Genomic DNA, 26,765 nt, shown 5'->3' with positions numbered 1-26,765 from the left:
GTATCTTCACAAAGAGTCCTTTTTGAAGTAAAACCAGTAGGGAGCACCTTTAATAAGGTGCAAACTATTTACAGAAAGTTTGTATCATGCACTGTTCATGATTGCGGCAGTTCTGGAAACATGTGCAAAACTTAGAAAAACAAACAAAACAATAGGGATCCTTTTAAGAGTTAACCCTAAACGGGTTTAGCAGCAAAACAGGAGAACAGTAACTATTTACATTTAATGCAGTATCTTACTCATTTTTCGGTAGCCCCCCACCGGGGCTTCACCTGGCAGGTGGCCCTCTGCAAGCCAGGCAGGTCGGACTCCAAGCTCACTCCCGCGGCCAGGTGCACCCCGTGGGTTCGGGTTTCCTGCACGACCAGGTCGTGCGCTGCGATGAGTGTCTGCGTGGGCCGATGGATAATGCTGGCAGCAGCAGCGGCGGCAGCAGCGGCTTCAGCGGTGAGCTCCTCCCCCTCGGTGCGGGATACCGCCAGAACGGCAGTGCAGCGCTGCATATCCCGGGCCCACCAGCCGCTCCCCTTTAGGTGCCGGCGGTATGTGACCACATCCCCCGGCTTCAGGAAGGACTTGGCGCCGTCTCCACACAGGCAGGGCTCCACTTCTTCCCGGGTGATGCGGACCCTCAGGGCTGTCCCGATCTCCTGCACGAAGCCCTTTCCCGTCTGGGGCAGGCACACAACCACAACGCCTCACTTCGGCAGGGAGCCCTCCAGCAGTTCTCCTCGCGCCTCCCGCTCCACTTCTCACTGGAACTCCGCGATCAGGTGGTTTCGATATTCCCCCCAGGGGAAGGGCCCGAGGTCATGCCCCCCCGGTGCATTGGTGCCAGACGGCGGGGACATCGGGGCGCCACTGGTCGCAGCAGTGGCCGGGTCGTGTGTAGAGGTGAGGTGGCCTCCCCGGGAGTCGCGGCATTGGGTACCTTCACTCACGGTAGCTCCTCCGGTGCCGCTCTCCTCTCCTGCGGAAGGCGTACGAACCGGAGACCATTCAGGCACGGGATGCCCCATCGGCAGCTCCCAAGGATCCAAATCCTCCAGCAGGGGCATATCAGAATAATCCGCTGGTGACGGGGGTCGATGCGGGGCCATTCTTTTCTGCAGGCCTGTCCTGGTCTCCAGTCCCACCTCATCTGAGTCATAGTTTCGTTTCTTCGGTCTCCGCCCGCCATAGAAGATCAAGAGGCGGATCTCTCCTGTCGACGGGCCCGCCCTTAAGATGCAACAATATTTAGACTGGGCGGCCATTGTCCTTCGTGCTCTTTAGTTTGTCTACGCCTATTCCATGCCCCTCTTCTCTTCCTGCGCTCTCCTCAGCGCTGTAATGGCGGCGGATTTTGGCGGGGAATGGCGCAGCACAGTCTTTACAATAAAGTACAGTCCAAGCACAATAAATCACAGTTCCAAGTATAATAAATCACAGTTCCAAGGCACACATGACCTGATTCTTCAGGCTTAAGTAGATCCTGTTCGTGACGCCAAGTTGTAGCGCCCCCCACTGCTGCAGGGCCGAGGGGTACCCGGTACCGGGCCTCTGAGTCTCTGCTCTGGGGTTGTCACGGTGGCTAGACCCGGTCCGTGACCCTGCTGAGGGGCGTACAGTAATAGATGTGGATGGGTGGTGGTGATGCTGTAGTAGTGCGGTGCAGTAAATAACGAGGACACCAGGTTGCAGTCTCTTTACCTCTTTACTGAAGATCTCTGGGTCCACAGTCCGGAGTCCAGATAGCCAGGCTGCGCAAGTCCGGCCGGTCCAATGGCACCTCCAGAGTTCTCTTCACAGGTGGAAATCTGTGCCTTCCTTCTAGCGCTATGTGTTGCGGTCCTTCCCTGCTGTGCTTACGGAAAGTCCCCACAACTGTTGTGTCCGTTTCTTAAGTTCCCTCACAACTCAATTAGATGATGTTCTGCTAATTCTCCGTCCCTCCCTGATGTTACGGTTAGAACGGCACCCGTTTGACGGGTAGGCTCGGAGCTCTTCCGGGACCCTAGAGTCGCCCCTCTCCACAAGTTGCCCCCCAAGACTGCATAGGTGATTTAGGTGAGACAGCCCGCCTTAGACTGACTGTCCTGCCGCTGTTTAGAGTATTGCTTGAAGCTGAATATTGTAATACTCCCTCGGCGTTCCGGCCGCCGGTTGTGCGCCTCAGTAGAATGTTGCCTCAATCTTACAGCACGACCCCTACTGGTATTCTCCTTGTTGCTTTGATCTCGTTTCTCACTCAGCACAATCTATCTCGCTTCTAATCCCTTCTTGGGCACCGCCGCTATACTGAGCAGGCACGGTCCCGTTGCGTTCTCTCTAGTTGCCAAGCCTCTGTCAGGATCCCACCCCTGACAGAGACCCTACCGAATCTTCTCCTGCAACACCCTCTGCCACAAGGTGTTGCCTGGTTCCAACCCAGTCAGCTTTCTGTCTAACTTCCTGCCTGACCCCCAGTTTTACCAGTGTGTGAGGAGTGGCCTAATGAATAGAACCCTTAGCTCCCCCTGGAGGCCCAGTGGTGAAATGTATTGGTGTTTGTGATACCTGATCAGATGAACTCCTTCAGTGCCATCAGACGTACCATAGCTCCCCTTAGTGGCGGAGCCACAGTACTTCAACGACCAGGACTCTGGGGCGCTGCAGAGGCGTCAGCTGGGCCGAGTCTTTGGTCGCAGCCGTTACACTAGCATTATTATTATTATTTATTTATATAGAACCATTGATTTCATGGTGCTGTACATGAGAAGGGATTACATCAAAATACAAATATCACTTACAGTAAACAAACTAACTGATAGACTGGTACAGAGGGAAGAGGATCCTGCCCTTGTAGGCTTACATTCTACAGGTTTATGGGAAGGAGACAATAGGTCAGGGGTTGCAGTAGCTCCGATGTGTTGAGTTGGCCGCGCGGTCATTTCAGGTTGTAAGCCTTTTTGAAGGGATGGGTTTTCATGTTCAGTCTGAAGGATCCAAATGTGCTGGATATCCGGATGTGTTGGGGCACAGAATTCCAGGGAATGGGGAATATTCGGGAGAAATCTTGGAGGCGATTGGGTGAGGAACGAATAAGCGTGGAGGAGAGAAAGAGGTCTTGGGGGGACCCGAAATTACATGAGGGAAGATATAGGGAGATTAGTTTGGAAATATACGGAGGAGAAAGGTTATGGATGGCTTTGTAGGTCAGTGTTAGTAGATTAAACTGGATATGCTGGGAAATAGGGAGCCAGTGAAGGGATTTGCAAAGAGCAGAAGCAGGAGTGTAGCGAGGAGAGAGATTAATTACTCAGGCAGCTTAGTTAAGGATGGACTGCAGGGGAGCGAGAGTGTTAGAAGGTAAGCCACATAGGAGGATGTTGCAGTAGTCGAGGCTGGGGATGATTAAGGCATGCATAAGCATTTTGGTAGAGTGAGGGTTGAGGAAAGGATGGATCCTGGAAATATTTTTGAGCTGGCGGCAACAGGAGGTTGACAGAGAGCTTGGATGTGTGCTTTGAAGGACAGAGTCAAGGGTTACTCCAAGGCAGCGGATTACCTGGACAGGGGAAAGTGTGATTTCATTTATTTTGATAGATAGATCAGGTAGGGAAGATATGTGAGATGGAGGAAAGATAATTGGTTCAGATTTGAGTTCATTGGCCGTAAACTTGCAGGACCTATAAGACGCCACTGTGAGCAGGAGAACTTTCTTATGCTCGTGGTGCCCTCAAATAGGTAACAGCAGTTCACATGCAGACACTGAGCACACGGTGCTCAGTTTCTCTGCTGTATGACAGGCTGCATGGTCTCACCATGCAGCCTGCCATCTAGATGTAGCAGAGCTGGACCCATTGTGGGACTAATGGGTTAAAAGCATCTCTGTGGAAAGATGAGGAATACTGTTGTTTTTTTTTTTTTTTTACCTCTTTTGCTGATGACGAGGGCATCGGGGGAATGGACAAGGTCGTAAGTATGGTTTAATTAAGAATATTAAAGACGTCTGTGTCATTCTTTCAATTAAAGGACTTTTTTCTGGGTGTCTGTGTTTTCTTACAATATGACTATGGGGTTAGTAATGGGGGCGTCTTATTGACACCTTTCCATTACTAACCAGGGGGCTTGATGTCACCTGACAGTACAAAGGTGACACCAACCCCCCAACTATCTCCATACTTGCCACCGCTAGAGGGCAAATATGAAGAGCAAGGCTAAGTGCCGGAATTGGGGCATCTTAGGCTAGTTTCACATTTGTGTTAGAATCCGCAGCGTTTAATCCGCATGCGCAAATGCAGGAAAAAAACGCATAGAAACACGTCCAAACGCAGCGTTTTTTAGACGCATGCGGGAACGCATACGGTTAAAAAACGCCGCGTTTGCACGCTTCTCAATGCATTTTTTCCTGCGTTTGTGTTTTTGGTGCGCATGGTGACAAATTTTACAGGAGAAAAATCTAGATAACCAGACACCGCCAATGAGACTACAGAGGGCGTGTATTATGGGATCTCTATATATACCCTAGGACTGCTGAAATCTTAACAGTGTGCTACTGTATCCTGTGTCATGATGGATCTTCGCATGGAGAGCTTTTATTTCAACCTGGATTTAAGCTTCAAGCTGTTTCTTGCCTGTGCATTTACTTGGGAGCAAGACAGAAATCGCGAAAGATGGAAAAGGAGACATCATAGGCGTTTTTAGAGACACCCCATTATTGAATTACGTGAGAGACGTGGAGCCTATCACTCGCTGTATGGCGAGCTTAATGCCAACCCGGAGAAAGTCCCTGAATACACAAGGATGTCGCAAGACTCATTCCGGGATTTGCTTGCTCGTGTCCAAGGAGCCATACGGAGACAGGACACCCAGCTTCGTAGAGCGATTCCACCAGAGGAACGTCTGCTGGTTACATTAAGGTACGTAACAAATCTAAACCAATGGCAGTGCTAATTTTGGGTGTTCTGACATGGTTTTTTTTTGTATTTTCCCTTATGTCTTTAGCATAACAACACCATAAATAGAATTGATTGTAATTGTTTTTTTGTTTTTATTTTCTTCCAGATTCCTGGCAACCGGAGAGAGTTTATCATCCCTCCACTTCCAATAGCGGCTTGGAATTTCCACTCTGTCCGGAATAGTTGCGGACACCTGCTGGGCTTTGTGGAATGTACTCCAGGATGAGTTTATTCCCCTACCCACCTTGAACATGTGGATTGAAATTGCAGAAAAATTCTGGAGTGTGTGTGATTTCCCCAACTGTTTGGGAGCGGTGGATGGAAAGCACATCCGCATTATCAAACCAGCCAGAACAGGATCGGAGTACTTCAATTATAAAAAATATTTTTCTGTTGTGCTCATGGCAATAGCCAATGCGGACTGTCGCTTCATCGCCGTGGACATTGGAACTTTTGGCCGTGGCAACGATTCCCAGACTTTTAAGAACTCTGATATGGGCCGGCCGTGTGTATGGCAAAAATTTTAATTTTCCACGGCCACGACCGCTCCCCAACACTCAAGGTCCACCAATGCCATTTGTTATGGTTGGTGATGAGGCCTTTCAGATGTGTGAAAACCTACTTAAGCCATATTCCAGTCGTGACTTGAACCACACTAAAAGGATTTTTAACTACAGACTGACCAGGGCACGAACAACAGTAGAGTGTACCTTTGGGATTCTAGTCTCAAAATGGTGCATTCTTGCATCAGCCATTAATCTAAAAATGGAGACAGTCAACGAGGTGGTCAAAGCCTGTGTGGTTCTGCACAATTACATAATGGCTAAGGAGCTGCCCAACATTGAACTGGATGAAGCAGTTGCACACCCACTGCCCGATTACCAACAACACCCGCTGTGGTCAACAGCTGAAGTTGGCCACATGCGGCACCAATTTTCTGCCTTTTTTTATTCGGATATTGGGCGTGTGTCATGGCAGGACAATGTTGTGTAAATGTCCTGTTGGGATTTCATCTGGAAGAGTTATTTTTTAAAATGTTACTAATATTTCTCGTTAAACTTTATTTTTTGGTGTCTTGACCGTGTCTCCTATGTCCTCTACAAACCAAGGCTGTCCTCACACTAGCTATATTTGGTCTGTATTTCATATCAGTATTTGTAATCTAAAACCAGGAGTGGGTGATAATAGCTGAGGTGCTAGATATGTTATTATTATAATTTTCCTCTAATTGTTCCAATCATTGTTTTGACTTACACATACTGATATAAAATACTGACCACATAATGTTAATGTGACGGCAGCCATGTTGTTTTAAAGGTTGTTGACGTCATTGCGTCCGGATTCTGTTCTGCAGTATCCATTGGACACAGACTGAAGAGACAATGACTGTCATACAAAACAGATCTATACTCATCAAGTCAGGTGTCAGAAATAATGAATTCATGATGCACATATAACAGTCTCATGAATTCACTATTTCTGACACATGTACAGGTGAGCATAGATATGCCGTGTATGACCGCCATCATCCCTTCACTTTGTGTGAAATAGATTACATACACAGAAGAGAAAATGGAGGTTATTCAAGGCAATTCTCTACTCACCAGGTCAGGTGTCCTAAAACTAATGAGTTTGTGGACACCTGATCTGTTGAGTATAGTTCTGAATTTTATTTCCGCCATTTTCTCTTCACTCTGCAACACTAGTCACAGACTAAGCAGAAGGAAGAGATTATGGAGATAATACAAGTATAAATATTTTGGCCCACCTCATATCTCTATACTAAAGACACACAAAGCTGCAGTCTTTTATTTGCTAACACTGGAGCTATGATGTGGCCAAAAAATTAAGTGTTCGGCGCACGGTGTGTGTTGACGGCAGCGAAATACACAAGTAAACCACACATACTTGGGGCAAAAAACAATATTCTTTATTTTGTTACACACAAAATTTTTATTTACTGCGCCTGCTTGGGGTAGAGTGATGTAAACGGGGGGTGTGAAGCAGTGAGTGAATGAAACTTGTGGGGTCTGGAAGTTCGGGGATAGGGCTTGACACATGAGAGGCTTGAGACGCACTGGAAGGGTGAGACAAACTTGACATTACAGACACACTGGGTGGTGAAGGGGGAGGAATACTAAAGGCCCCGTCTCACATAGCGATTTACCAACGATCACGACCAGCGATACGACCTGGCCGTGATCGTTGGTAAGTCGCTGTGTGGTCGCTGGGGAGCTGTCACACAGACAGCTCTCTCCAGCGACCAACGATCAGGGGAACGACTTCGGCATCGTTGAAACTGTCTTCAACGATGCCGAAGTCCCCCTGCAGCACCCGGGTAAACATCGGGTTACTAAGCGCAGGGCCGCGCTTAGTAACCCGATGTTTACCCTGGTTACCAAAAAAAACAAACAGTACATACTCGCCTTTCGGTGTCCGTCAGGTCCCTTGCCGTCTGCTTCCTGCTCTGACTGAGCCGCCGTACAGTGAGAGCAGAGCGCAGCGGTGACGTCACTGCTGTGCTGCGCTCTCACTGTACGGCGGCACTCAGAGCAGGAAGCAGACGCCGGGGGACGTTACGGACACCGGAATGTAAGTATGTAGTGTTTGTTTTTTTTTACATTTACGCTGGTAACCAGGGTAAACATCGGGTTACTAAGTGCGGCCCTGCGCTTAGTAACCCGATGTTTACCCTGGTTACCAGTGAAGACATCGCTGGATCGGTGTCACACACACCGATTCAGCGATGTCAGCGGGACCTCAACGACCAAAAACAGGTCCAGGCCATTCCGACACGACCAGCGATCTCGCAGCAGGGGCCTGATCGCTGGTACGTGTCACACATAGCGAGATCGCTACTGAGGTCGCTGTTGCGTCACAAAACTAGTGACTCAGCAGCGATCTCGCTAGCGATCTCGCTATGTGAGACGGGGCCTTAAGAGTCCGCTGTTTGTTTGTTTTTTTCCTTTCTGGGATTGCCGGGTTCTGGGAAGCCTCGGTGGGCTCATATGTCGTGGCATGGTCATGGTGGGTGACCTGTCAGGGGCCTGCTGCACTGTGTCAGAGTCCATAGTGCTCATATAGCGTGCAGCCATGCCAGAGTCCATAGTGCTCAAAGAGCATGCAGTCATAACAGAGTCCATAGTGTTCATAGAGCGGAAGGCCATGCCAGAGTCCATAATGCTTGTAGAGCGGAAGGCCATGCCAGGGTCCTGCTGCATCGTGGTGGTGGCGGTACGGAAGGCCATACCAGGGTCCTGCTGCATCGTGGTGGTGGTGGTACGGAAGGCCATGCCAGGGTCCTGCTGCATCGTGGTGGTGGCGGTATGGAAGGCCATGCCAGGGTCCTGCTGCATCGTGGTGGTGGCGATACGGAAGGCCATGCCAGGGTCCTGCTGCATCGTGGTGGTGGCGGTACGGAAGGCCATGCCTGGGTCCTGCTGCATCATGTTGTCAGTGGAGGAGGTCCAAGCAGGAGCAGCGGTTGTCATGGTGGTGGCTTTGGGCTGTCCAACAGCACTCGGCATGGTGGTGGTGCTGTACTGGTGTCTGGCAGTGCTAGGAATAGAGGTGGCCATGCAGTGGTATGCAGCAGAGGTCGGCATTGAGGTTAATCGTGACAGTGAAGGCACAGGTGGATATGCCGCCACTGTCTGCTGTAAATACCGACTCTGCTGCATAGCCTACATGTAAGCAGCATTGCAGGCCTGCATGACACTAAGCTGGAGATCAGGAGTAAGGTGTTCCGACATGCCCTGCTCAATTTGGTTAAAAAAATTATGTGCTGACCTCTGGAGGTCGGCTTTTACTTGGTCAAGGCTTTTGGTGACCTCCTGGATACGTGTATTCATGTAGCTAAGGGAAATATCCATTCGGTCACCCAAAGCCTTGAGTCCTTCGTGAAAAACCGAGCTCAAGTGCAAAAACTCAGGCATGAGTGACCTGTCCGATGCCCTCTGCTGCTGCCGGGAGGAGCCCCCCAAAAAAGTGGCAGTGGCAGAGGACTGGGAAAAGGGAAGACCTGATGGACCAGCTTCCTGGTCTCCAGTTTGTGTGGCAGGCCCACTTGCTGCAGCGCAGCTGTATGGCTGGGACGAGTCCGTGGCTGTCTGATGAAGGACCACTCCAGAACCTGGGCCAACAGTGCTGCTCCATGTGCTGTGAAAAAAGGAAAAAAAAATTAATACCAAAAATTAACCAGACACCAACTCCTGTGGAATAGAAACATACAGATTATGGCAATACAACACAACCTAACGCATGGGAGAAATACTTACGTTCTCTGGGCAAGGACAGGTCTTAAAAATGCCAGAACGCGATGGTATTTGTACTTTCTGATCCTTGCTCCTGAACCACTGGGAACACGGCTCTCTTAACGCAGGTCCTTGTTGAAGCGGTCCTTCATCGAACGCCAACGTGTTTTTACTCTGGCCACTGTTGAAAATACAAAACATAATGGTCAGACAATGGACTTTTGGCCATGCTTACACAACTGTGTGTGATGAGAGAAACTCCTGAGAGTTTATCTCATCACACACAGTTGTGTGAGCACGGCCAAGGTCTCTGCTGCTTCACACTGCATTCAAAAACAGCAAAATCTGTAATTCTGTAAACACACAGATGGTACCACTAGAAATATAGATAATAATACAGCACAAGTGGAATAATAAAACTTAACTTTTACTCATAAATATAGATAAAAGAGAATAAAGTCACCCAAAATATGATAAAAATTAGGGGTACAGTCTGATGCAAAAGACCTAAGAGACTGAATAACCCCAGATAGGATTCCAAACTCCGCATATAGCAACACCTGCGGAATATAGATGGCCCAGGGTACGATATACAAATCTGCTGCATAAAAAATTATTATATGTAACTAGCAGCATGAATGCACATACACCTGGTTGCACAAAAGATAATTGATCATCTTTAAACAATGGTGGCACCTCAAAAAGAAGCGTGCCAAATAATAAACAGATATATATTACTGGAAAAGGAACAATCTCACCAATTCCAACGGTGCGAGCACAGGAGCGCTGAATAGTCCCCAGTCAGGAGTACATCCAAGCTAATTCATCAGGGTGCTAGAGGACAAAAAGTCCTGCCACCCTCTGTGCTATCTCTGCAAGATAGCACAGAGGGTGGCAGGACTTTTTGTCCTCTAGCATAGCACAAGGCACTTTATCTCCTCATACAAGCCAGTCCCCTGATGAATTAGCTTGGAAGAAACGCGTTGGGACAATGACACAGGGAGAGTGCAGGGCATGTGTATGCAGGGGTAGTTGTGGACTGCCCTTGTAAGGGCAGGAGCTTTGGGGATAGCTTATCAGTAGCCCCACAGGGATTGACAGGGCATTGTCATTTCCCATCAAATTTCTGGATGTACTCCTGACTGGGGACTATTCAGCGCTCCTGTGCTCGCACCGTTGGAATTGGTGAGATTGTTCCTTTTCCAGTAATATATATCTGTTTATTATTTGGCACGCTTCTTTTTGAGGTGCCACCATTGTTTAAAGATGATCAATTATCTTTTGTGCAACCAGGTGTATGTGCATTCATGCTGCTAGTTACATATAATAATTTTTTATGCAGCAGATTTGTATATCGTACCCTGGGCCATCTATATTCCGCAGGTGTTGCTATATGCGGAGTTTGGAATCCTATCTGGGGTTATTCAGTCTCTTAGGTCTTTTGCATCAGACTGTACCCCTAATTTTTATCATATTTTGGGTGACTTTATTCTCTTTTATCTATATTTATGAGTAAAAGTTAAGTTTTATTATTCCACTTGTGCTGTATTATTATCTTCACACTGCATTGCAATACTTACCAAATGCATTTCGGACCCGAGTCAGGGCATTGTCCCAGCCATCCCATATCTCTTTGGCCACCTCATTCCATAGGCGCTGGATCGTCACGTTGTCCAAGTGCTGTGGAACCACAACGGGACTCGCTCCTGGACCAGGGAGATGAGGAGGTCATTTTCTATGAGGTCATCCCATTCTGGAACCTAAAAATTAAATAAAGACGTTAATGTTGGATTCATTAACATAAGGAAAAGAAAGAAAACAGAAGCTGAGAAATGGCATGAATAAGGAAAGTCAAGATACAAAAGGATTCCAGAAGAAAAATGTAAAGAAATAGGAATGTAAAGAAAGGAAGATTCAAGAATACTACAGTGAGGATACAGTAAACAGTCAGCCTTGTATACGTACTCGCTGCTGCCTTGCCACCTGACCGTGACTCTGCTGCTCCTGCCCAGTCTCTGCTGTAGTAGAAGAAGTGCTCTAAAAAATGAAAAACAAAAATTGTCATATGTGTAGATGTGACAGTGAATACTTACCAATCTGAGGAGGTGAGTACTCACTTCACTGACATGTTCGGCTTCAGAAGGCCCAGGACGTTGCTCCTCATCAGAAGAAGAAGACATTCTGATGCATGCAGAAAGAACGAAATGGCAGAAATTAGGACATGTAGAGACAGAAAATAGAAAATAAAGGCATTGGCTAGGATATACTCACATTGTTCAGAGGCTTGTTTGCACTAAGGTGATGTGGTCTGTCTGCTCTGCTTGGCTGTCTGCTGAGTAATGACCTGCAAATGTCCAATCCCTCCCTTTATCACCTTGTATGTGGGGGTGGCTCATCAGTGTCTAGACATGTTTTTCTCTGGTGCAACGCATGCGTTCACGAACGCAAGCAAACGCATGTGCTTGTGAACGCATGCGTTCACATAGACAGCAATGCGTTTTTTGGCGCATTCCTTACGCAATCGACCGTATACGTTTCTAGGCGGCAAATTGACGCCTCTAAAAATTACTACATGTAGCATTTCCGCGCCAAACCGCAGACGACGAAACGACGCATGTGTCATCAAACGTGGCAAAAAGCAACCGATCGCAGACGCATGCGTCCCTAATGGTAAATATAGGAATACACAACGCATGTGGATATTTGCGGAAGAAATGCTGCGGACACAACCGCAAATGTGAAACCGGCCTTACAGATGCACCTTTTCTGGGGTAGCTGAGAGCTGATGTTTTTAGCCTGGGGGGCCAGAATCCATGGCTCCTTCCTAGACTATTAGTATCAGACCGCAGCTGTCTACATAGTCTTTGCTGGCTATTAATTATGGGGGGACCCTATGTCATTTTTTTGGGGGGTCCCACATTTTAATAGCCAGTAAAGGCTAAGTATACAGCTGTGATCCGATTAATAGTCTTGGAAGTTCCATGGGTATTACCCCCTTACCTGGCTATAAACATTGGCCCCCCAGCCTCGACTTTCCCTCTGCTGGTTGCGAAAATTGCGCTGGGGCCCACCCTATTTTTTTTTTTTTTAAATAATCTTTTATTAATTAAATACATGTACAGTAAGCTGCACACACACTGTACTAATTGTATTTGTCACAGACATCTATATATCTACCTGTTCTATTTGTATTTACTGTATGTAATCCATCTATCCTGTCGGCTCCTGCAGTGATTTTACAGAACACGGCAGATGAATTGCTGTCATTTCTTCTATCTATCTATCCATCTATCTATCTATCTATCTATCTATCTATCTATCTATCTATCTAAGCGCTGGGACATGCGCAGTGAACAATTTAGAACGCCGATATCCCCCATTAGCGGCATGTCACTCCGGAGGTAAGCAGGAACAACTGTTTAAGATTATAAATAATCCACTAGATGGAGTGTGGAATAATGTGAACACCGGACACGGTTTTAGCACTTAAGCACTTTATGCAATTGATGTGAATATGTACAATAACAGGTTCAAACATGGCACTTTAATTGGATGATGGGATTGTCTATATATATGCACTAAGATGTAATACTCACTGCTTGAGAAAGGCTCAGTTGAGCCGAAACGTCGCAGAGACATGTGGGTTCATTAAAATCCTACATACTTTAAGAAAATGGAGTGCTGCCTGCTTTTTTGAAAATATCTATCTATCTATCTATCTATCTATCTATCTAGAAAAAGAAAGCAAAAAGCAGCACCAAAAGAAAACAGAGGGTGCAAAAAATCCTTCCAGGTATATACCAAACCTCATGCTATAATCCAGAAAAATGAAGGCAGCACTCCAATAGAAAAAATAAAGGTGGTTTATTGGCCCATGTGCGACGTTTCAGTCCAGGATGTGGACCTTTCTCAAGCTTGGTTTTTTTCTATTGGAGTGCTGCCTTCATTTTTCTGGATTCTATCTATCTATCTATCTATCTATCTATCTATCTATCTATCTATCTATCTATCTATCTATCTATCTATCTATCTATCTATCTATCTATCTGTGTCACAGACATCTATATATCTATGTATTCTATGTGTATATATCTATTCTATCTATTCTATTCTAACCTGTCAGTGTGATTTTACTGTAGGTGGCACATGAATTGCCGGCTTTTCAAAGGACACCGGTGCGTAAATATCGGACAGTACTCGCATGGTCCGAGTGCTGTGCGATTTTTTTTCTTGCACTCATAGGCTTTTATTTGCAAATCTCGTCCGAGTCTTGGTGGCAATCGCAGCATGCTGCGATTTTACATGCATGCTAAATACTAGGGTTGAGCGAAACGGATCGGACAAATTCAAAAATCGCCGACTTTCGGCAAAGTCGGGTTTCATGAAACCCGACCCGATCCTAGTGTGGGATCGGCCATGAGGTCGCCGATCTGCGTGCAAAAGTCGCGTTTCATACGACGCTTTCAGCACAATTTTTCAGCCAATGAAGGAGGACGCAGAGTGTGGGAAGCGTGATGACATAGGTCTCAGTCCCCACCATATTAGAGAAGGGCATGACAGTGATTGGCTTGCTTTCTGCAGCGTCACAGGGGCTATAAAGGGGTGTGCACGACAACCGCCATCTTACTTCTACCCATCTTAGCATAGGGAGAGGTTGCTGCAGCTTCATCAGAAGAAGTGATATAGTTAGGGAGGGAAGATTAACCCCCAAACTGCTTGTGCTGTAGCGATTTCCACTGTCCAACAGCACCTTTTTTTTGCAGGGACAGTGGAGACTATATTTTTGTGCATCAGCTCTGTAGCTTATTAGGCTGCCTTATAAGGCTCCCTGATAGCTGCATTGCTGTTTGCACTCTGCTGTGCAAACCAACTGCTTTTTTAAAAGCAAAAATCCTGTTGCTCCTTTCTGCACAGTTATCTTGTTTATTTGTCCACACTTTTGTGTGCAGCAGTCCTTTTTATTGCTGCCATACTTGTCCTGAGATCATTGTAGGGAGATTGAAATTGTACTACAGTCCTTGTATTTTTTTATATATCTTCCAGCCACTTTCTGCCACTTACATTGTGTTGTTTTATACACTGGGCCTGAGTTTTGGTTCAGTCTCCAAAAAAAAAGTGAGATTCAAATTCTCACAAAGTGGATATACTTCAGTCCGGTTAGTTTGTCATATATCAGCCAGCCACTTTCTGCCACTTACATTGTGTTGTTTTATGCACAGGGCCTGAGTTTTGGTTCAGTCTCCCCCCCAAAAAAAGGGAGATTCAAATTCTCACAAAGTGGCTATACTTCAGTCCTGTTAGTTTGTGGTATGTCAGCCAGCCACTTTCTGCCACTTAGATTGCTTGGTATATACACTGGGCCTGAGTTTTGGTTCAGTCTCCCCCCCAAAAAAGTGAGATTCAAATTCTCACAAAGTGGATATGCAGCGCCCCAGAGTCCTGGTCATTGCAGTACTGACGCTCCGCCACTAAGGGGAGTGATGGTACGTCTGATGGCACTAAAGGAGTTCACCTGACCAGGTATCACAGTCACACATTACACTTCACACTCCTGCCACCAGGGGGAGCAAATGGTTCTATGTATTAGGCCACTCCTCACACTCTGGTAAAACTGGGGGTTGGATAGGAAGTTAGAGAGAAGCTGACTGGGTTTTGCCCAGGTAACATCTAGTGAGAGAAGAGCGTTGCTTGGGAAGATCCAGGGGGGTTCCTGTCAGGGGTGGGATCCTGGCAGAGGCCTAGCGAAAAGGACAGATCGTTACGGAGCCACGCCTGCACTTCATTGCGGCGGCATCTTAAGAAAGGACACGAAGCGAAGTATATTGTGGAGAAGTGAGAAACGAGATCACAGCACAAAGGCGATAGAACCAGTAGGAGTCGTGCCCCGAGATCGGCAACATCCCACTGAGGCGCATAGCCGGTGGCCGGAACGCCGAGGAAGTATCGGGCTCTACGCATTACTTCAAACCAACGGCAGGGCAGTTAATTTTAGGTTGGCTGCCTCACCTAAATCACCTAATGAAGACAACGGAGGCAATTGTGGGAGAGGGGCGTCTCTAGGGTCCCTATAAAATAACTCCAGGCCTACCCCGTCATACGGGTGCGTCCTATCCATATCATCTGGGGGACGGAGAGAAAGAACAGAAACATACATGACAGTTGTGAGGACTATCCTGTGGTGCTCAGCAGGGAAGTACTACAACACCCAGGCGCTAGTAGGTAGGCACTGATTTCCACCTGCAAAGGGAACTCTGGATGTGCTTTCGGACCGGCCGGTCTCAGCCAGCCCTGTTAACAGTGCTCTGGATTGCGGATGCCGAAGCCTTCAGTAAAGAGGTAAAGAGACTGCAACCCTGTGTCCTCGTTATTTACTGCGACCTACATCACCACCTACACCTTTTATTGGGCGCCCCTTAGCAGGACCACGGCCCGGGTCGGGCCACCGTGACATCCTCAGAACCGAGAGACCCGGATTCGAGTACCCTGTCATCCTGCGTCTGGGGGCCGCTCCAGATATACTTCAGTCCTGTTAGTTTGTCGTATATCAGCCAGCCACTTTCTGCCACTTACATTGTGTTATTTTATGCACAGGGCCTGAGTTATAGTTCAGTCTCCCAAAAAAAAGTGAGATTCAAATTCTCACAAAGTGGATATACTTCAGTCCTGTTAGTTTGTCGTATATCAGCCAGCCACTTTCTGCCACTGACATTGTGTTGTTTTATGCACAGGGCCTGAGTTTTGGTTCAGTCTCCCCCCAAAAAAAGTGAGATTCAAATTCTCACAAAGTGGATATACTTCAGTCCTGTTAGTTTGTCGTATGTCAGCCAGCCACTTTCTGCCACTTAGATTGCATTGTTATATACACTGGGCCTGAGTTTTGGTTCAGTCTCCCCCCAAAAAAAGTGAGATTCAAATTCTCACAAAGTGGATATACTTCAGTCCTGTTAGTTTGTCGTATATCAGCCAGCCACTTTCTGCCACTTACATTGTGTTGTTTTATGCACAGTGCCTGAGTTTTGGTTCAGTCTCACAAAAAAAAGAGAGATTTAAATTCTCAACAAGTTTATATACACCTTCTACCTTGTTTTACAGTACCATATAACGGTTGTTATTTTGGTTAGATTTTCCAAAAAATGAGGAAGTCTGGTGGAAGAGCCCGTGGGCGGTGGTTGCCAGCTGGTACTGATGGTGGTGGTGGTGCATCTGGTGATAGTGGCAAAAGCACAATAGCACCTAAGGCTGGAGGTGTTGAGCCAGCGTCATCGTCTGGCTACACAAGACCTCGAAGGCTCCCTTATCTGGGAGTAGGAAAACAGCTTTTAAAGCCATAGCAGCAGGAAATAGTTTGGCTTTCATTGCTGACTCAGCCTCTAGCTCTTTCGCCTCCTCTTCAGAAAGTTCCAAATATAAAAGCAGCGAGTCGTCAGAGGATGCTCCCGGTCAGGAACAAGATGTTTCCTTGTTTCCTTCACCCAAACCAAAAGTGAAAGATGCATCAGGCGACACTACAGATTACTCCATGGAGCTCTTTACACATACCGTGCCTGGGTTAGAAAGGGAAATTGTTAACTGCCCATTACAAGATGAATCGGACATGGAGTGCACTGATGCACTGCCACAGCTAGATTATTATGCTGTTCCATTGACTCAGATCACTATATTGCCCTCGCAGTGTACTGAGCCAGAATCTGACCCTGGTGAGACTATGGTGCCCCATCCCGAACGCTATAGCACCATACACGGTGACACAGAGGAAGGTGCACATGACATTGAAGAGGAGGTGATAGATGACCCAGTTGTTGACCCAGATTGGCAGCCATTGGGGGAAGAGGGTGCCGCTGCCAGTAGCTCAGAAGTGGAAGAGGATGATCCGCAGCAGCCATCTACATCGCAACAGCTGTCATCTGGCAGGCTCGTATCAGGCCAAAAACATTTGTCAAAAACAAAAACAGTTTTAGGACAGCGTGGCCATCCGGTGAAAGTAGCACAGCGTGCAATGCCTGAAAAGGTATTCCATAGTAGGGAGAGTGTAGTGTGACAATTTTTTAACCAAGATCCGAATGATCAGTCAAAAGTTATCTGTAAGAAATGCTCAAAGACCTTTAGCAGAGGGAAAAATCTTCAAAATTTAAATACAACGTGCATGCTTAGACATTTGACCAGCATGCACTTGCAAGCCTGGACTAACTACCAAACGTCCCGTACCAATGGTGCACCTTCTCAGAATGAAGGTAATCAGCAACGCTACATTGCTTCCCTCACTGTAAGCCCACCGGTTAGGACACCACCAGCAGCAAATGTGGAGGTATCGTCGCAAGGCCAAAGCAGTCAGGGAATCACAAGGTTATTGGTAGGAAACACTGTATGTAGGCTAACATTAAGAATACCATCACCAACCCTCTCTCAATCCGCCATGTCCACCACCACCACCGCTATTTCCACCAAATAAAGCTCTCCAGTCCAGTTCACCCTACAAGAGACTCTCATTAGGAAAAGAAAGTACTCATCCTCTCATCCGCGCACACAGGGTTTGAATGCCCACATTGCTATACTAATCTCGTTAGAGATGATGCCCTACCGGTTGGTTGAAAGCAAAGCTTTCAAAGACCTGATGGCCTACGCAGTACCACGCTATGACCTACCCAGTCGGCACTTCTTTGCGAGAAAAGCCATCCCAGCCCTCCGCCAGCATGTCAAAAACCGCATTGTCCATGCACTGAGGCAATCAGTCAGTGGAAAGGTGCACCTCACAACAGATGCATGGACCAGTAGGCATGGCCAGGGATGTTACGTGTCCATCACGGCACACTGGGTTAATGTGGTGGATGCAGGGTCCACAGGGGACAGCCATAGTGGGACAGTTCTGCCTAGCCCACGGTCTAGGAAACAGTTGGCTGTAGGCATTCACCACCCCTCCTCCTCTTCCTCCTCCAGAACGAAAGCTCGTCCACAGAGCGCAGTCGCATGACCACTCCATCACCAGCTGCCAGTGTTGCACACGAGGTGTCCCATTATTGAACAGCTAGTGGTAAGTGTCAGCAGGCTGTGTTACAAATGAAGTGTTTGGGCAACAACAGACACACCGCGGAAGTACTGACCGAGTACTTGCAGCAACTCAGTTATGGCTGGGCAGTGTACATCTTGAGGCAGGCAAGGTAGTCAGTGATAACAGAAGGAATTTTATGGCTGCCATAGCCCTTTCAGAACTGAAACACATACCTTGCCTGGCTCACACTTTGAACCTGGTGGTGCAGTGCTTCCTCAAAAATTATCCAGAGTTACCAGCCCTGCTCCTGAAGGTGGGAAGACTTTGCTACTTTGCTCGCACATCCGCCGGTCGCCCGTACATTCCAGCCGTATGCTGAACCATTAGCGATCGCTGAATCTTCCCTAGCACCGCCTAATAATCGACGTCGCAACAAGGTGGAACTCCACACTGCATATGGTTCAGAGGCTGTGTAGGGGACAGGGACCTGGTGAGCTGTGCAGACGGGTGGAACCATTGTTGCCGGGAGTCGGGGTTCCGGGGGACGGATTTGAGGGGCGCATGGGAAGCCAGGCTCATGTGACAGGAGGCAGAGTGACGCAGGGAGAGGAGAGGATAAAAAGCAAAACGCGCGAAAGCAGGGGCAGAGAAGCGCGGGAAATCTCTGAGGAGAGGAAACTGCAGCGCAGTTGTTGTGTGTGTGCAGGCCGCAGTGAGACTTGCTGGAAGCAGGGGGAAAACGTGCAACAGACGCTGAGGGCAATTACCAGAGCCCCCAAAAAGAGGCGCATTCGTCGTCAGCGACCCCCCAGGCAGAGGAGTAGTGCTGATCAGCTCAGGGACAGTATTACCGCGCTCCCCGGGAGCATCTTGCCACCGAGTGCTCCGGATCCTCCTGGGTTTTTCTTAGCTGTGACTGATACTGATAATTCTGCTAATTCTCCTCAAAAAGACTCCTCTCTGGACGTGGAAACTGTTACCCCGGATCAACGTCCGCCTGCGGGAGGTAACGCAGCACCGCAAAAGACATTCTGGACTCGAATCTACACCTGGGCTCGACGTCGGAGGACACCGCCTTCCCTCACCACTAGGACTACGTCGCTGACGGAGCCTCACCACCGGGACTACATCGCTGAAACAGCACTGATAAGTGAACGTTGTTGACTTTACCTTAGTAGGGGAGGTACTAGTAAGGCGCTGCCGCGTTCTTCGGGTATAGTTCAGGCCTCCTATATAGTAGTTAGGATTTACTGTGATATTGTATACTTGTACTCAAGTTCCCTGCGTGGAAAACTGTTGTTATCTTTTTGGTTGGAAGTTAAAAGAAAAGTTAAAAACGCTGTTTGCTTTCTGGCTCCCATTTGTCCCTGCATCCTTCTTGATCTGCGGTCTCTACATTTGGCGTAGTCGGCAGGATGCAGGATCCAAAGAGGGAGCCAGAAGATACGGAGGATGGGGCTGGGCCGAGAGCGTCTCTCTCATTGGGGGCCATGTTGAATAACCTGCCCAAGTTTAATGGGAGCAACATGTTGTTGTGGAGTTGGACTGAAAGGATGCGGGGGCTGCTGAGGATGCATCCTATGACCCCGGCCCTGGAAGCAGAGGTGGCCATTATGGCCTTAGACGGAGAGGCCCGAGATTCAGTGATGTTGAGACCCCCCACAGAGCGGAATATTTTTACCGGGGTGTTAAATGTGTTAGAGGGGACGCACGGGGATCCCACCGACGTGGGAGAGCTGCGGGCCCGGTTGTTTGGACGGCGACAAAAAGAAGGCGAGACTGTCACTCAGTACATGAATGCTCTGCAAGAGCTAAACATTGCAATCGTGCGGAAAGATAGTATGGGGATGGGACATGTTGACGTGACCCTGCGCGACCAACTGGTGACGGGACTGCGAGATGAGTTGACCAAACAGGCTCTACGTGAACGAGTGCGGGTCGACCCGCGCCTGACTTTCTCCGACATAGGCAATGAGGCCCGCACCCGGGAGCAAGAGAGGGGGGTGACGGTCCTGACAGGAGAGACTCGGGTTATCCAGACCGCTGCACCAGGAGGGGGTGAGCCGTCGTGGGTTCAGGAGATGCGGCAGGAGCTCAAACAAATCAGAGACGAACTGGCTGAAGTTAAAAAGAATGCGCGAAGCCCAAGGGAGCTACCCCGGGGGCAAGGGTCTGGGAGTCCAGCTCGTGGCGCTCGTCCAGGATATTATCCGGTCCCCGGTGCTTGCTATGGTTGCGGGGAGGCAGGACATTTCGCACGGGAGTGCCCCCGGAGAGGGAGGGCCTCGTCCCGTCAGGCGTTAAACTAGAGGGCTCTGAGCTAAGGGGACGACGCTCGGAGCCAGAGTCCCCGCGGATGGGTGGTGAAAGTCCCGGAAATTTGGTTGCCAGCTGCCCCCTGGTTTGGGCAGAGTTTGAAGGGCGGGCTGTCCGCTGTCTGGTGGACACCGGGTCCCAAGTCACGACTATGCCCGAGGCTTATTTTAGAAAACACTTTCCTTTGACAGTCAGACCCCAATGGGGTCCCGTAATTCGGTTACAGGCCGCCAATCAGCTGCCCATCCCAGTGGAAGGGGTCACCTGGATGCAAATATCTTTATGTGGGAAGGACCTGGGCCGCCGGGGGGTTGTGTTAACACAGGGAGATCCCGGCCCACAACATACTGTGACCTTGGGGATGAACGTATTGAAAGATTTTGGCAGTTTTCTGTTAGGGGAGACTACGCAAGAGACACTCAATCAGTGGGGGACCAGTACACCTCAGGGCTCCGTGTTCAGACAGTTAGTGAGGGAAGTCCGGGTACAAGAGACCTGTCAGGAGGGAGACATACTAGGGAGAGTAATTACTTCCCCGACAGCAAAGGTGACGTTCCCCCCAGGACAGACTGTTATATCCCTGCCCATACGAGCTCGCATCCCTCTAGAAGGAGTACAAGTACAGATTGAGCCCACCTTTACATCCCCTTTGCCCACAGGACTGCTGGTGGCCCGATCCCTGGCTACTGTTAAAAATGGGGCCGTACCAGTGCGATGTGTGAATGTGGACGAACACGATGTCGTGCTACGGGTCCGAAGTGAGATGGCCAAAGTGTTACGACCTTTAGAAGTGATGCCCCCTCCAGATACTTTGCAGTTAACGGTGGATTCCCCTGATCCCTGGATGGTCAGTGTCCGGTCTACGCAGGATCCTGAGCCAATAGCGTTTCGAAAGGGTCAAACTATTCTGGAGCACATGCGGACGGAATTGTCGGGCCTGGATCCATCACAGATCTCACAAGTGCAGCGACTCCTTGGACATTATGCTAAAGTGTTCGCACAACATGAAGATGATTTTGGCTGTACCACGGCCATCGAACATGGAATTCCGACCGGAGATACAGTGCCCATCAGGGAGCGGTACAGACAGATTCCCCCGCAGATGTACCAGGAAGTAAAGACGTTGTTAGGCCAGATGCTACAAAAGGGAGTGATCCGCGAGAGTCAGAGCCCGTGGGCTGCCCCGATCGTGCTGGTGCGGAAAAAGGACGGCACGCTCCGGTTCTGTGTGGACTATCGTAAGCTAAATGCATGCACCGTCCGAGACTCTTACCCACTTCCCCGTATCGAGGAGTCTCTCTCCGTGCTGGGTCGGGCCAAATATTTTTCCACCTTAGACCTAGCCAGCGGATACTGGCAGGTCCCGATGACAGAAGCAGATCGTCCTAAGACAGCGTTTATCCTTCCTATGGGACTATTCGAGTTCAATCGAATGCCGTTTGGGCTGGCCAACGCTCCAGGCACCTTCCAACGATTAATGGAGCGGTGTCTGGGGGATTTGAACTTCGAGGCCACTCTCATTTATCTGGATGACTTCATCATCTATGCTCCAACATTCGAGGAACATCTGTGCCGACTGGAGCAGGTACTAGACCGGTTGCTGAAATACAGGCTTAAGGTGAAGCCCCAGAAGTGTCACTTGTTCCGGGAACAGATTGAGTACCTGGGGCATGTGGTGTCCGCCGAAGGAGTCCGGCCATCGCAGGAGAAGATTGCCGCAATCCAGGAGTGGCCCACACCGGAGACCGCCAAGGATGTACGGGCGTTCTTGGGCCTCGCTGGGTACTACCGGCGCTTCGTGAAGAACTTTGCTCGCCGTTCTCACAATCTACAAGTCCTGCTGAAAGGAAGCTCCCCCAAGGAACGGGGAAAGAAGATACAATGGCAGGAGCCACAAGAAGCAGCGTTCCGGGACTTGAAGACAGCTCTCATGGAGCCGCCGGTGTTGGCTTATGCGGACTTTTCGCAACCGTTCATCCTACACACCGACGGCAGCTCTCAGGGATTGGGGGCTGTGTTGTCTCAGGTTCAGGATGGGCGGGAGAGAGTGATCGCCTATGCGAGTCGGTCTCTTCATGACTCTGAGTTGAACCCGGACAATTACAGTTCTTTCAAGGTGGAGCTGCTGGCCGTGGTGTGGGCTATGACGGAGCGGTTCGCTGAGTACCTGGCCGGTTCCGAGGTGCTGATACACACGGATAACAACCCACTGGCACATCTGGAAAATGCGAAATTGGGTGCCCTGGAACAGCGCTGGGTGGCCCGGATGGCCAAGTACAGATACCGTATCCTCTACAAGCGAGGAGCGGAGAATGTTCATGTTGACGCGTTATCTCGTCTGCGGAAGAACCCCCCAAGAACTAACCGAGATGAGGAGCTGGAGGGAGAAGAAATCCCCTACGCCATCGGGGGCGCTGCTCGGACGGCTGTGAGCCGGGAACAGACCGGGAACGGAATGGCTACAGGACTGTTGGTTCAGAGTCGGGACGAATGGATACGGCTGCAACAGGAAGACCAGGAACTAGCTCCATTGCGACAGTGGATAACGAATGGTCTATTGCCCGTGAGAACCCCTGGACAAACTCTCCCGTCAGACCTGAACCTTCTTCTGCGGCAGTGGGAGCGCCTAACTCTTCAGGACGGGCTCTTATGCCACTTAACCATGGCTCAGGCAGATTCCGAGCCGACCTGGCAGATGGTCTTACCAGGGCCCGTGGTGGCCGCAGTTGCTAAAGAAGCTCATGAGTCCGGGGCACACTTCGGAGTGAAGAGGATGTTTAAGTGGCTGCAAACTCGGTTCTATCATCCTCGGCTGCTTGCGGAAGTACAAACTGCCTGTAGACAATGTCGACAATGTGAGCTAACCAAGTCACCGGAGGAAAGGGCGCCTGTGCAGAGCATCACGACGTCTGCCCCTTTTGAAGTATTAATGATAGACTACATTACCATTGGAGCAGCGCATCAAGGCTACGAACACTGCCTCGTTATGGTAGATCATTTTTCAAAATTCGCGGTAGTCACCCCTACCCGTGATCAGACAGCTGAGTCGGCGGCGAGCGCTATCTGTAAGAACTTTATTCAAGTTTACGGCTGTCCGAGGCGAATACATTCGGATCAAGGCGCCTGTTTCTTGGGCAAAGTCATGGAAGAGCTGCATCGCCTCTACGGCATTGATAAGTCACGCACCACGCCGTATCACCCCCAGGGAAATGGGGCTTGTGAGCGGTTTAACCGGACTTTGCTTCAAATGCTGCGTGCGCTAGAACAAGATCAGAAGGCCCGCTGGCCGGAGTATGTGTCTGACCTAGTGTGGGTCTACAACAATAGAGTTCATCAAGTCACAGGACGCACCCCGTATGAAGTGGTCTTTGGGCGCCCAGGAAAAGGCATGACAGATCTGGAACTGTCTTTGGAGGAAGAAGGCCCCCGAACAGGGATGGCTTCGTGGGTGCGTGATCATCGGCATCGGCTGCAGACCTTACACCGACTGGTACACACTCGAATTCGGGAAGTGGAGCATCGGAGCACCCCTACAGCAAAACCCCCAGAGTTCCGGCCAGGTGATCGAGTACTCGTTCGAGAGCAAAGACCGCAAAACAAGTTAGACCATCGTTGGGAAAAAACACCCTATCGGGTGCTTCGCCGTATAGACCCGCATGGACCTGTATATGAAGTGCAGTCTGAGGCCCCGGGAAGTACAGGTACTCGCATTCTTCATCGCAACATGCTCCGGTTGTGTCGCTCTGTTGACTCGGACACCCCGGAATCCGCAATCAGGGAAGAGCCACCTACGACTGAGTCCCCCAACAACCATTGGTGGGATGAAGAAGATGATGAAGAAGAAGAACGGCGTCAAAATACTCCCCCTATCTCGACTACTACACTACCCCTGACCAGTCACCCTTCCGCTGACGACATTCCCCCAACACCCCCTACACAAGGACCCGAGCCACGACGTTCTGAACGTTCTACTGCCGGTAGACCCCCAACTCGCTACAGTCCTGACTTACACACTAGACAGACCCAAGTGTGGAACAACCCGTCAGGTGGGCGACCTGTCAGTGCGAAGGCCTCGCCCGGGGACTGGCGAGCATACAGGGTGGGGGAATGTAGGGGACAGGGACCTGGTGAGCTGTGCAGACGGGTGGAACCATTGTTGCCGGAAGTCGGGGTTCCGGGGGACGGATTTGAGGGGCGCATGGGAAGCCAGGCTCATGTGACAGGAGGCAGAGTGACGCAGGGAGAGGAGAGGATAAAAAGCAAAACGCGCGAAAGCAGGGGCAGAGAAGCGCGGGAAATCTCTGAGGAGAGGAAACTGCAGCGCAGTTGTTGTGTGTGTGCAGGCCGCAGTGAGACTTGCTGGAAGCAGGGGGAAAACGTGCAACAGACACTGCGGGCAATTACCAGAGCCCCCAAAAAGAGGCGCATTCGTCGTCAGCGACCCCCCAGGCAGAGGAGTAGTGCTGATCAGCTCAGGGACAGTATTACCGCGCTCCCCGGGAGCATCTTGCCACCGAGTGCTCCGGATCCTCCTGGGTTTTTCTTAGCTGTGACTGATACTGATAATTCTGCTAATTCTCCTCAAAAAGACTCCTCTCTGGACGTGGAAACTGTTACCCCGGATCAACGTCCGCCTGCGGGAGGTAACGCAGCACCGCAAAAGACATTCTGGACTCGAATCTACACCTGGGCTCGACGTCGGAGGACACCGCCTTCCCTCACCACTAGGACTACGTCGCTGACGGAGCCTCACCACCGGGACTACATCGCTGAAACAGCACTGATAAGTGAACGTTGTTGACTTTACCTTAGTAGGGGAGGTACTAGTAAGGCGCTGCCGCGTTCTTCGGGTATAGTTCAGGCCTCCTATATAGTAGTTAGGATTTACTGTGATATTGTATACTTGTACTCAAGTTCCCTGCGTGGAAAACTGTTGTTATCTTTTTGGTTGGAAGTTAAAAGAAAAGTTAAAAACGCTGTTTGCTTTCTGGCTCCCATTTGTCCCTGCATCCTTCTTGATCTGCGGTCTCTACAGCTGTGCGAACAGAGGCGTGCTGTAATTAATTTGTGGGAGGATACACATACACGGGTAGACACATGGATGGCAGACATGGAGCTGTCTGGTGTGCAGTGGTCGAAGCTAAAAGACCTCTGTCAAGTCCTTCAGTGTTTTGAGGAATGCTCATGGCTGGTAAGTGCAGACGACACCATCATAAGCATGAGCATCCCACTAATGCGTCTGCTGATGCAAAGTTTGATGCACATTAAGGAGCAGGCGTCTGCAGCTGAGGAGGAGGGAAGCCTTGATGACAGTCAGCCATTGTCTGCTCAGGGAACTCTCCTGGACGAGGTGGTGGACGAAGAGGAGGAGCAGGAGGATGATGGGGATGAATATTTATGGGAGGAGGATGCTTCTCAGGGGGCAATAGAAACTGGTGGTGTTGCAAGGTCAGGTACAGGGTTTTTGCGGGACACAAGTGATGTTGATTTGCAAGAAAATGCTCCTCAACCCAGCACAAGCAGTGAATTGACACCTGGAACATTGGCCCACATGGCTGAGTATGCCTTGCGTATCCTAAAAAGGGACCCCCGCATTATCAAAATGATGACCGATGACGATTACTGGTTGGCCTGCCTCCTGAATCCACGATATAAAGGAAAATTACAAAATATCATGCCACATGAGAACCTTGAGCAAATATTGGCTACCAAACAAGTAACTCTTGTAGACCGTTTGGTTCAGGCATTCCCAGCACACATCGGCGGTGATGGTTCTCACACGAGCTGTAGGGGGCAACATGGTAGAGGTGTTAGAGGTGCACAAATCCGAAGTGGCGTTGGACAGAGGGGTTTTGTGACCAGGTTGTGGAGTGATTTCGCAATGACCGCTGACACGACAGGTACTGCTGCATTGATTCAAAGTGACAGGAGACAGCATTTGTCCAGTATGGTTACGAACTACTTTTCCTCCCTTATCGATGTTCTCCCTCACAGGTCATTCCCCTTTGATTACTGGGCATCTAAAATAGACACCTGGCCTGAATTGGCAGAATATGCATTACAGGAGCTCGCTTGCCCTGCTGCTAGTGTGCTATCAGAAAGAGTCTTCAGTGCTGCTGGTTCAATACTGACCAAAAAAAGGACACGTCTGGCTACCCAAAATGTTGATGATCTAACCTTCATTAAAATGAACCAATCATGGATTTCAAATTATTTTGCCCCACCTTCCCCTGCTGACACGTAGCTTGCCTGAAAAATGTCTTGCTTTTGGCCTCCTCTTACTGACTT

This window comes from Ranitomeya variabilis, chromosome 6, assembly GCF_051348905.1.
Source record: "Ranitomeya variabilis isolate aRanVar5 chromosome 6, aRanVar5.hap1, whole genome shotgun sequence".
NCBI classification, from domain to species: domain Eukaryota; kingdom Metazoa; phylum Chordata; class Amphibia; order Anura; family Dendrobatidae; genus Ranitomeya; species Ranitomeya variabilis.
Note: the sequence above shows the minus strand (reverse complement) of the source record.